Source organism: Vulpes vulpes, chromosome 6 (genome assembly GCF_048418805.1).
Source record: "Vulpes vulpes isolate BD-2025 chromosome 6, VulVul3, whole genome shotgun sequence".
Classification (NCBI taxonomy): Eukaryota; Metazoa; Chordata; class Mammalia; order Carnivora; family Canidae; genus Vulpes; species Vulpes vulpes.
The window spans coordinates 41,902,952-41,915,422 of NC_132785.1; the positions used below are offsets into that span (position 1 = coordinate 41,902,952).

At 35.6% G+C, this 12,471-nt stretch overlaps 1 non-coding gene across 1 annotated transcript; it reads left to right on the top strand.

Moving 5' to 3' along the window:
* The first annotated feature begins 287 nt into the window (after nt 1-287).
* LOC112923815 (U6 spliceosomal RNA) lies at nt 288-390 on the top strand. The gene has a single exon (XR_003235768.1). It is a non-coding gene; the product is annotated as a U6 spliceosomal RNA (small nuclear RNA).
* Nucleotides 391-12,471: the final 12,081 nt, after the last annotated feature.

Below are 12,471 nucleotides of genomic sequence, written 5' to 3' on the forward strand. Positions count from 1 at the left end.
CCTGCAATTGTACTGATTGTAAGAAGTGTAGACTATATAAAAGTAAATTCTAGGACAATGGGAGATGTATAGTATTCTAGACACATAAGAACAAGAGCCCCTGATAGATGATCTTATATGGAAATTAATGAATTTGTATCCATTCCTGGATATTTCAGTAGGACTAAAAAAGAGTAATGTATTGTGGTGAAGAATCCCTTATGTGTGAGTTGCTTGGCTACTATCTATTCTTGGTATTTGGGATTCCCTGCTCCTATTGCTGCTAATTAAGAAATCCCCTTTCATTCTTGCTTCAACAGTTCATACACTAAAATTGGAATGAAACAGAGAAGATTATCATGGCCCCTGCACAAGGATGACATGCAAATTAGTGAAGTATTCCATATTCTTTAAAAATCCAAAAAAAAAAAAAAAAATCCATTTTACCACCATTGATATTAAGACTGCACTCTTATAACTGGAATTTTACCTTTTATTTTATCTTTAGGGAGAGGAAGTAATTAAGAGATTGATGGGCTTTTAAAGGAGCAAGTATATGAAGATATTCTTAACTTTAACCCATGGACATTTTTCTAACCCAAAACAGCCCAGTTAACAACTGACAATAACCAACATGGAAGAGGACCTTAATTTCACTGAGACAATGTCAACCACTTACATAAAGGAATAGATATGAGATTTTTTTTTTTTGGATATTCTGACATTCTAGTTTTTCTGGGGTTTTTTATTTTGTTTTGTTTTGTTTCATTTTTATTTCAGTTGTTGCTACCAAGGACTTCATAAAATTGTACCTCTCTGGCCTAAGGGAATGGTAGATCCAAGAGAAATGGCAACAGTCCTCTCAACTTCAGAGTCATCTCTTCTCTAAAATAGCTCATGTAGAGCTCTTGCTTTTCAGCTTTAGCAGGCAAAGTGTGGTCCCCCTAGGGAGAGACATGGAATGATCTAGACAAATAGAAGAAAGCAATGGTTTAAGTAGAGAAGGCACTTCCTAAGTAGTAGAATTGCTCAATGGTCCTGCTCCCTCATTCCTAGATAAAAATGAAAGCTTGTGAGATCCCAGACTGCTCTGCGTGGTGCTGTCCTGAGACTATGTATCATGCCCAAAAGGTGAGTAGAAGTGATTGCAAAAGAAGGTAAATAAAAATGGTAACAGGGCAGATTGGTTACATTCTCAGACAAACTTATTACAGAGGTGTGTAGCCCTACCAAAGTCTGTCAGATATTACCACATTGTCAGATATCATCAGAGCATGCTGTTCACATTGGTCCCAAGCTAGGCTTTTCATTACCATCCTGAGATGAATAACAACTGTGGATGCATCCATGGAGTTGAGTCCCACAAGTGAATATTGACAACAAATACCCAAGAAATGGCCTGGAGAGATTGTATCAAATAACCACAACTCCATAAACTCAAGAGTGTGAGGTAAACTCACCCACATCCCCTTTACTAGTTAAAAGGTTTGCTTATATGTAAGAAAAACCTCAAAATAACTAGAAAGTCATCTGGAAATTGAACAAGGTAGAGGTTTATTTTTATTGCATAAATTCTGTTGGTTTGTTTTTTTCGTTTTTGGGTTTGTTTGTTTTTTTTTTTTTTTTGTCCTGGAATGGCATGATCTCTGTTCTACAAAATCATTAGGAAAACTATCCTGGCTCATCATTCTGCCATCCCAAAAGTGATAGCACTTGTCCTCAAGATCCAAGGCCACACTTAGTAGCAACAAAGATTAGGGAATTGCCTTAGTCTGCTCAGGCTTTCAAACAAAATACCGCAGACTGGGTGGCTTAAACAACAGAAACTTATTTTCTCACAGTTCTGGAGGAGGGAAGTGTGGGATCACGGCACTAAGATGGACAGGTTCCAGTAAGGGCTCTCTTCCTGACTTGCAGGTGACCATCTTCTCACTGTGTTCTCACATGGTAGACAGAAAGTGAGAGCAGGCTCTCTGCTATCTCCTCTTATAAGGGCACTAATCCCATCTTGAAGAACCCACCCTCATGACCTCATCAAACCCCAATGACCTTCAAAGGCCTCATCTCCAAATATCATCACATTGGGGGTTGGAGCTTAAATATGAATTTCAGCCATAGCAGGATTGTAGTCCCTCCTCTGGATGACCACAATTTTAGGTGGAAAATAATTAAATGGAGAATGAAATATTGAGGGACATCCTATAGCATTAGGAGCTAAAAAGTGAGCTATACTAATTCTGGAAGCCCTGGCTTCCAAATACCAGATGGTTGAAGTCTTAACTGTTACAGTTATGTCCTATTCTAAAAGTTTAGGAGTTAATCTAGTGTCAGTGGTTCCTCAGCACAGGGGTGAGGACTATGAGAACTATGGCCTGTGGCCAAATCTGGCACACTGCCTACTTTTGTGAACATAGTTTTATTGAAACATAGTCATGCTCATGTGTTTGCTTATTGTCTATGGCTGCTTTTGTGCCCTAGCAGCAGAGTTGAGTTGAGCAGCTAATACCATATGGCCCACAAAGCCAATACTATCTAGCCTTTTGCAAAAGATTTGCCCACCATTTCTCTAAAGCACCCATAAACTCACTTTATGGGTTTGTGAACACTGAAATGGCAAACAGAATGATGTATGTATGGGTGTTCATTGTGGAATGTGACTAAAATGTCAACTTTTTGACATGCATATGATCTGAAAAAGTACATAAACTTTCTGTAAACTTGAGGGGGAATCCTTGATAATGGATTTGCTCATTTGAAAGAACATGCTGATGTGTCCATAAAATGACAACTAGTGTGTGAATTGACCTAGCGTTCAGAGAGAGTCTTTTAGGTTAGTGCTACAAAAGTAACTGTTACAAAATCATCTAGTTTGAAAGCCATCTGAAACATCAATAGAATTTGGACTTCATAGAGATATTTTACACCTTTGTAAAATTATTTGTAAATATTGACATTTTGAGCTTATTAAAAGCTGCAAGAAAATTCATTAGCAACTTGAATTCTGTGAGCATATTCAATTGCTTTTGAATCACTTCACCAGTTCAAGTATTCATTGAAAAAGAGATCATGATACCATAAAAATACTACTTTTCTTTATAGCTACAATTGTTTTAAATAATTCTTAATGAATACTATTGTCTATCCTCATTATTTTTCTTTTGTTTTTTAATAAAATAAAGCTTTATTCACTAGAATTTCTGCTTGAAGTTTATGGCTTCCTTTCCTCTTAGCTCAAGATTCATAAGGCTATTTTCTTTACCAAGTAGATTAAACTATTGAAATGAGAGCTGCCAGTATTTCCACTTCTTAGAATATGTGTCTGCTAGTCTGGTTATTTCAAAACAACATCAGTTGGTTCTATCCTATAAAGGCATGTAGCATGATAACGTTAAAGTTCAAGAAAAAAAAAGGTAACACAAGGTCAAGGTTACAATTTGAATTATATAAGCCTTATTAAATTTATTTTAGGCTGGCATGAAGAGAGGCATTAATGGGTCAGAAAGATTATACCTCTGCCTGCTAAACATCTAAAGATCATTTACATAAAAATCACATTAAAATTTATCATTTCTGTGGATTGTAGGCCAATCTTTCATTTTTATACAACAATCTCTTAACACCTTGGATTTGCATATCTTATAAAAATGTTTTTTAAAGTGGTTTCACATCTATTAATTTACAGCCACCCTGTGAGTATGGCAATTATGCTCTCTTTTTATGGATTAAGAAGTTAGGTCTGTGATAGAGAAATTTGACTTGATTAAATCAAAATCTCCAGTTTTGTGCTTTTTTTTTGGTAAAGTACCCTCTTATAAAAATGCCTCTATTTTTATACACAAAAGAATGCTCACATATTGAATATGTGCAGTTATCTTCATTAGGAAATGGAAAATATACTTATTGATCACTGGTTCAACCTATACACATAGAAAAAGCCTTACTGGAATATAAGACCTTGAATTTCAAGTTTCTTAGCTAACATTAAATTGCTCCAGTTTTTAAACTAACATAACCAATATGATATTTTAGTCATTATTATTGCATGGATATTTTGACGAGTGGACATTTTAAGTTCAAATGCTTCTCAGTTAGCATCACACTCCACTCTTACATCTCCCTTTGTCCAAGTATTACCTACCACTGATGGAGGAAGGAGGGTGAAAATCACCAGAAAACGTTACTGCTACAGAATCACAGGGATGAATATTTGAAACAGATGAAAGCAAACAGAGGTTTTCTTTTGAATAGCTAGGTTACAATTACTCTTTTTCTTTGGTCACATTCTGCTTCTTATTTCAATTTAATAGGTATATATGGGAACTAGCACCTCTGTATATTAGGGAAAAAGGTCAATTGTGGAATTAAGAACCTCTGAGAACTATAGATCCTTAGTACTGTTTTTAGTGATGCTAATAGTTCTGGCTCAGTCTGACTATAAATCAGCAACCAAAGTCAGCCATGTTCCATTTTCTCTTAGCATTTTAGTCTTTGCAATCACTATTTGTTCCTACTAAGCCATTAACCAAAAATAATTCAGCTATTTGGTTTTCTGAGTAATTCAAAGATGTGTCAACTAATTAGGCTATTTGTAAATACAATTGTAATTAAAACAGTGTGTACTGAAGGGGTAATGTCTTAGTATTTGTTTTTTAGGACACCTGTAACGTTACTGTAAATCTATAGCACAATAGGATTCAGCATAATAAAAATGTTAGAATTTATAAAATGTCATCAAATGCTTGTGGCCCACTTCTATAAAAAAAACATGAATAATTCACAATACTATATATGGAATTAGATTTTGCTGCCCTGATTCCATTTAAATAAATGTGTTTATAAGTCACCAATTTCATTTTCCTCTACTTATACGTGGTGACCTTTCACTTATAACCTGAAAAGCAATCAACTCTGGGGACGACATGAGATAAAGGGAAATAAATTTAAATATAGTAAACATTTGTGACGGCATGTGCATTAATGATTCCAAACACATTGTTGTTTGGAGAAAAAATATGTACCAAAAGTCTATTCACTCCACAAATATTTATCAAGAAGTTACCATGTGCTTATTATGCATGTCACATGGTTCCAATGAAAGTTAGACTATAAAATATACAGACATGTAGCAATACGATAATATTCAATACATGCTCTTTTAATTTCATTTTTAAATTCAGAATAACTGATAATATGCGTGAATCTTCTGAATTTCTACCTATTCTTTATATGCTCTGCACAGTTGTCAGCAGGTATTCTTTGGGATGATTTGATGGGACATATATTCAAACATGGATATAATCATGAAAACAATGTTAAAGCCAGAAGGAGATAGCTTATAGCTGTTTATATCTGCTTGTTTCTGCTCTCATATTGTTTTACTTGCTTTCAAATCCATCTCAAGCCACCCTCCCCAATTACCTTGATATCTGAATGTACTGGGGGGCTATCAAGAGCACTCTGCATAATGCTCTCCAACTTTGCTTGTTCATTTGTATAGGATCCATTTCACTTTATCTGTGTTTGCTTGACTATTGTCTACCCTCATGACAACCTTGGGATACACCTTTATTTCATTGATTCCCACCATGCTTGAGGAATATTTTATTTATTTTGGATGTAAAATAAATAGGTGGAAAATGAACCAATCACACCACTCCCTTTTATAAAAGCATATGATAACTCTCCGCTGCTGGCTGCATTTGACCTATCTAAGCCAATAGCCCTTAACAGCCTGGCCCCAGACAAGCTTTCAAACATTTTCACAGTCCCTCCATCCACAATGAACAACTCCATTGTCTTGCTCTTTTTCACTTTACCTTGCTCAAGCTATTCTAATCTGTCTTAAATATCTGCTTTCTTATTCCTTTGCCCACATCCATTGTCCTCACTTTTCTACAACATGTCCCTAGCATTTGTTCCTCTACTTATTTGCCTCACACTTTATATTTGTTTCTATTTTGTAAGATCAAGTGGAATATAGAATTCCATCAGATGTGCTATAAGCACCACTCTATACAGAGAGTTTACTTTTCTCTCCTAAAGAAGGTTATTTGTTGAAAAAGTTCCCTGACCTAAAGTGTCTCAGGTCTTAACATTTACATGTATCTGTTCAGTCAAGCAGAATGAAGAGCACAACTCTCAGATTCAGGTGGTTATTTAGATCCCATCCCCTTTTCTCACTTGTTGTGAATTGAATAAGTTACATAATTTTCAAGAGTTAGCTCTCTCATTTGCTAATCATCTCTACACCACAGCGTTATGGTGAAAGTGGCACACCTTAAATATATACAATTTTTGTCATTCTTCAACAATGCCAGAAAAGTACTGGAATCTCAACTTCAGTATTGACAGCAAGTAAGCAAGTATACAGCAATGTGTAGATCTTATAATACCAAAAGTGACCTTCAGAGCTGACACAGATGTCATCTCTCCTTTTTAGTATATAAACATGCTTTAAAGTAAGTTTTGGAATCAGATCACTGGGAAATAGATTGCCACTCTGCCCTCAAAGCCTTGGGCAAATTATTCAACTTCTTTGTGCCTTAAATATTATACAGAGTTGTTGAGAGGGTTAAAACTGCTAATATATATAAAACACTTGGAAGAGTCTCAGATAAACCATAAATTTGGAATATGTATTAGCTATTATAATTGTTATTATTTATTTTAGGATCACCTTATTTATTAATAATTTCTACATACAATTTTATAGACCAGTAACTCAAAATAACCTAATGAAAAACTAAAGTGCGCCTGGGTGGTTGTCAGTTAAGCATCTGCCTTCAGCTCAGGTCAGGATCCCAGGGTCCTGGGATTGAGCCCCGCATCTGGCTCCCTGCTCAGTGGTGAGCCTGCTTCTCCTTCTTCCTCTGCCCTTCCCTCCTGCTAGAGTGCTCAAGCTCGCTCTCTCTCTCTCCCTCTCTTTCTCACTCTCTCTCTCTGTTTGTATGTATCTCTGTGTCTCTCTCAAATAAATAAAATATTTAAAAAAAAAGAAAAAGAAAATGGGAGATATTCCTGAAACTGGGAAAGATAGTGGGGAGATCACAGATCAGAGGGCCTTGGCTTTACTACTGAGTTCAATGCCAGTGTGATACAATATGCATTATCTCTCATATGCTTAATTTTTACAAAGTCATTTTTATAGATTGCCTTTATTTTTATTTTTAAAAGATTTTATTTATTCATAAGAGACACACACAGAGAGAGGCAGAGACATAGGCAGAAAACGAAGCAGGCTTCATGCAAGGAGCCTGATGTGGGACTTAATTCTGGATCCTGGGATCACGCCCTGAGCCAAAGGCAGGCACTCAACCGCTGAGCGACCCAGGCATCCCGACTTTATTTTTAAATATTGTAGTTAGATCTTCAAGTGTCACAGAATATATCTTAGGCAAACATACTTCAATGTGACTGAAGATGGAAAATTTGTTTTCTTTCCTCTCAGTTTCCATGTGTTTATGCCAGAAAAGAATTTACATGCCCACTGCTTGGATTAATCATTCTTTGTTAGAGAATGAGATAATCTTATTTTCTAGATCAGAGCATGATGCTTAGTTCTCTTACTTACAGTTCTTCCAGAACCATGAAATATGCAGGATGGGTGCTTTTAACAAAGAAAACGGGATTCTATTTAGGCGAAAAAAAAAAAAAGAAGTGCCTATTATATCTACTTTCTAGAACAGAGAAGCACCTGTAGTGGAGGGAATAATGCCAACTTGATGATGAAGGTAGGAAGAACTTGTTTGTTCTCACTATCCTTCATGTAAGGCCCATAGTTTCTTCAAGCTGAGCCAAATGGTTATTGCTTATAAGATAGTGGTTTAGGATTAAAATACAGTAATTTCTTAAAGCATATGGTGATGGAAGTAATGCCAAGGAGAAGCCAGTGAGCAACTAAAGTCTGACTGGCATTAAGGCAACACAATGAAATACTTAAGAAAACTCATAGAGACTTCAGAATTTGATCACTTTCTAATCATGTGTGTCCTTTATTCTGGTGAGATGTAGTATAAATATGCTGCTCCATTGGGATGCCTGGGTGGCTCAGTACATTAAGCGTCCAACTCTTGATTTCAGCTCAGATCATGAGATATGAGCCCTGCTTCAGGCTCCTCACTGGTTATGGAGCCTGCTTGAGATTCTCTCTCTCTCTCTTCTGTCCCCTGTCCCCCCAACTCATGCACTCTCTTTCTAAAAAAAAAAAAAAAAAGTTCAGCTCCACATTGTTTGATTATCTGATAAATTTTATCACAATCACATTTTCACTCCAGAAGAGAATCCACATGGAGAATATATCCCAAAATGAAAAACATTTAATCTAAATAATATCCAGCTAGTGTTTAAATATGCCACATGAAGAAGAATGCAAGATAACTCAACAGATTTTGCGTCAATATAAATGAACTAATCTGAAAAGAAATCTTAGCAGACCCATGGCATTTTTTTTAAATGATAGTAGATAATGTGCCATTACATTTCTTAAGACAGGCATTCAATAAATGTTTGTTGATAAGGGGAATTTATTTCATTTGACTCTCACTATAGACAAAACAACTGAAAAAAAATCTGATAATAATAATAGAAAGGAGGTACACCTATAGAAATTTTGCTACATCACAACTACTGTGGAAAATAATTTATTCTGCTGGAATCATATCACAGAAAACCAAAGGAAGTCTGATGTAACTTAGGTTGCAATTCCCTGTGAACATTTATTTGCTACAGTAATTATCTATGATTAGGAAAATAATGGTAAAAATCTCCATGTTCTTATCAAAGATTCAGGTTGACAGCTCTCCCAGGGGAAATGGTCATTATGGTGTTAAAATTGTAATCATTACTATGGACATTGTGGCTATATTTTATTTTAGAAAACAGTCAAGACCGTAAGAGAGGAATTATTCTAACTCTATCAACCTGTTCCCAGGGATCTAATAACAAGAAATTAGTATAGGTGCCAAAGATTGTTGGTAGTTGACTAGTGGTTTTGGCTGCAGATCCTGGGTAGTTGTAGCCATCTGTTTCCCAAAATTGTTTTTTAGAAAGATATATAAAACAATTAGCAATTTGGAATTCTGTACACTAAGCCAAGAAAATGCAATTCAGTTGAATTCAGTGCAAAACAAGGTTCATTTTAGATAAAAGGAATAGAATGGGCTTTGTTAGAAGCTGTTGAAGGTCAAAACAATCAAGAAAGATTCAGATTCAGTGGTGGAAAAATGTGAAAGAGAGAGGTGGTCTTTGACAAGAAAAAACATGTAGGTGGTGAAAGGTTATGATAAAAATAGAATAGGGAAGGAAGGGCAATAAGAAGGACAAGGTTAGGGGTACCTGGGTGGCTCAGTGCTTGAGTGCCTGCCTTTGGCTCACGTCTTAATCCTGGGGTCCTAGAATGGAGTCCTGCATCAGGCTCCCCACAGGGAGCCTGCTTCTCCCTCTGCCTATGTCTCTCTAACCTCTCTCTGTGTGTCCTTCATGAATAAATAAATAAAATCTTTCAAAAAATACATAAAGCTGCATAAACTTTAAAAATAGTTTTTTAAAAAGAAGGACAGGGTTAAAGATGGAAACAGGGAAGTTTCTGTAGTATTCATAGTATGTTCCTCAGAACACATTGCAGTAAGTCTTTATAAGCAGGTTCAGTAATGTCACTCATGAGTCATACTTAATGCTAAATAGGGAGAACTATAGAAAACAAGCTATTAAAATCTGCTAATTTGCAAAAAAATATGATTAATCCAATATAAGTCTGTGGGACAAAGCTTACATGCAGGCTAATAGTAATTGTATGTCATACAGCACTTTGGATAATGCTCTGCAAGGTGAATGCTAAAGAAAAACCTTGAGGATATAATAAACACCTTAAAACAATGTAAAATAGGGGACGCCCGGGTGGCTTAGCAGTTAAACATCTGCCTTCTGCTCAGGGTGTGATCCTGGAGTGCTGGGATCAAGTTCCACATCGGGCTCCCTACATGGAGCCTGCTTCTCCCTCTGCCTGGGTCTTTGCCTCTCTCTCTCTCTCTCTCTCTCCCCCTCTCTCTCTCTCTCTTTGTGTCTCTCATGAATAAATAAATAAAATCTTTAAAAAATGTAAAAGAGAAAGGGTTTGAGAGAGAGAATAGCTACCTAACAGATGCACAGGTGATACAGAAGATACTGTAAAGAAAAAGCCCATAAGGCAAAGAATCAAATAAAGGGTAAAACCTAATGCATCAACAATGTACAATGCAAAAGAATTGTACCTATACAGTGTGGAATGGACAGTTGGCTTATCAGGTTTCTCAGCCACTTTAAGATATGTAAAAATAGCACCACTATAACAATCTTCGCAATCAATTAGTAAATTTAGATAGAGAAGTTCTTACCATGAAAAATTTACTTTCTTTTTTTCTTAATTTAAATTCAAATTGCCAACATAGGGTACATTATTAGTTTCAGATGTAGTTTTCAGTAATTCATCAGTTGTGTATAATACCCAGTGCTCCTCACATCACGTGCCCTTCTTTATGCCCAGCACTCAGTTACCTCATCCCCCCACCCAGCAACCCTCAGTTTGTTTCCCAGAGTTAAGAGTTTCTCATGGTTTGTTCTCCTGATTGTTTCTCATTCAATTTCCCCTCCTTCCCTTACAGTCCCTTGCACTATTGCTTATACTCTACATATAAGTGAAACCATACGATAATTGTCCTTCTCCAATTGACTTATTTCACTCAGCATAATACCCTCCAGTTCTAGTCATGTCGATGTAAATGTTAAGTATTCATCCTTTATGATGGCTGAGTAATATTCCATTGTGTATATGTATATATATATATACCACATACCACATCTTATTTGTCCATTCATCTGTCAAAGAACATCTTGGCTCTTTCCACAATTTGGCTATGGTGGACATTGCTGCTATAAATATTGGGCTGCAGGTATCTCATAGTTTCACTACATCTGTACCTTTGGGGTAAATACCCAGCAGCACAATTGCTGGATTGTAGGGTAGCTCTATTTTTAACTTTTTGAGGAACCTCCGTACTGTTTTCCAGAGTGGCTGTACCAGTTCACATTCCCACCAACAGTGCAAGAGGGTTCCCCTTTCTCCACATCCTCACCAATATTTGTTGTTTCTTGTCTTGTTAGTTTTAGCCATTCTAACTGGTATAAGATGGTATTTCATTATGGTTTTGATTTGTATTTCCCTGATGCCAAGTGATGTAGAGCATTTTTTCACGTGTCTGTTGGCCATGTGTACATCTTCTTTGGAGAAATGTCTGTTCATGTCTTTTGCTCATTTCTTGATGGGATTGCTTGTTTTTTGGGTGTTGAGTTTGCTAAATACTTTGTAGATCTTGGATACTAGCCCTTTACCTGTTGTGTCATTTGCAAATCTCTTCTCCCATTCTGTAGATTGCCTTTTTATTTTGTTGACTCTTTCCTTTGCTGTTCAGAAGCGTTTTATCTTGATGAAGTCCCAATAGTTCATTTTTGCTTTTATTTCCCTTGTCTTTATAGATACATTTTGCAAGAAGTTGCAGTACCCCAAAAGTGCTAGAACTCATATAGCAATTCAGCAATGTGGCAGGATACAAAATCAATGCACAGAAAGATTTACTTTCTTAAAGCAAACCAAAATGTACAGAATGTCTTCTCCCTAATGTTCAAAGAGTACAAGATTTGGTCTAACCCTGCAATATCAATAAAGTGTAAAGTATGGAAATAGATTTCTTTCACATGTTCATATGGATAATTATATGAGACACAGTTGAAATGCTGCTTGATAAATCATACCACCATTTTCTCCCATGTTCTGCTCAGGAAGGTCTCAAGCTACTGACAAAATGCTTTCTTATTTTTTTAAACATTAATTTAGCAATATATTTTTTATTGACAGTAGCTGGTGGCGTCAAATGACCAAATCAACTCTTGCCCTTTAAGTATCTGTAATCAAACAACTGAAAGCTTTTCAAGATTAATATTTATAAATGTCTGCCTATTCTACATTTAGATCCACATACCACATATTAAAAGAATATACTAATTCAAAAAAAATTGGAGAGTAAAAAAATCTAAATTATAACTACATTTTTAAAATTACAGTTAAATCTAAAACAACTTATAAGTATGTCAAGATAAAATCTGTTGGGTAGCATATCACATGATGACTTCAAAACCTTTGTATTACATATCTTAGCCACTTATGACCATACTGATTTATTAGAATGATTAATCCTTAAAGTTGATGCAATTACTTTTCTTCTGTTAAAAGTCACACTTTTAGAGACTGAACCAAATTAGATAATGAAACAAATTGTTTTCAGTTCAAATGTTTTAGCTTTCTTTTTCTCTGAACATATGTCTATGTTTTTAATTCAAGATGGAGAAAAAACATAGCAAATTGTTACTGAATAAATAAAAAAACCTTAAGAATCATATTTAATAAGAATCTAAGATTTCCTTATCAATTCCATGTTTGGGATGAATATATTTTTACATCAT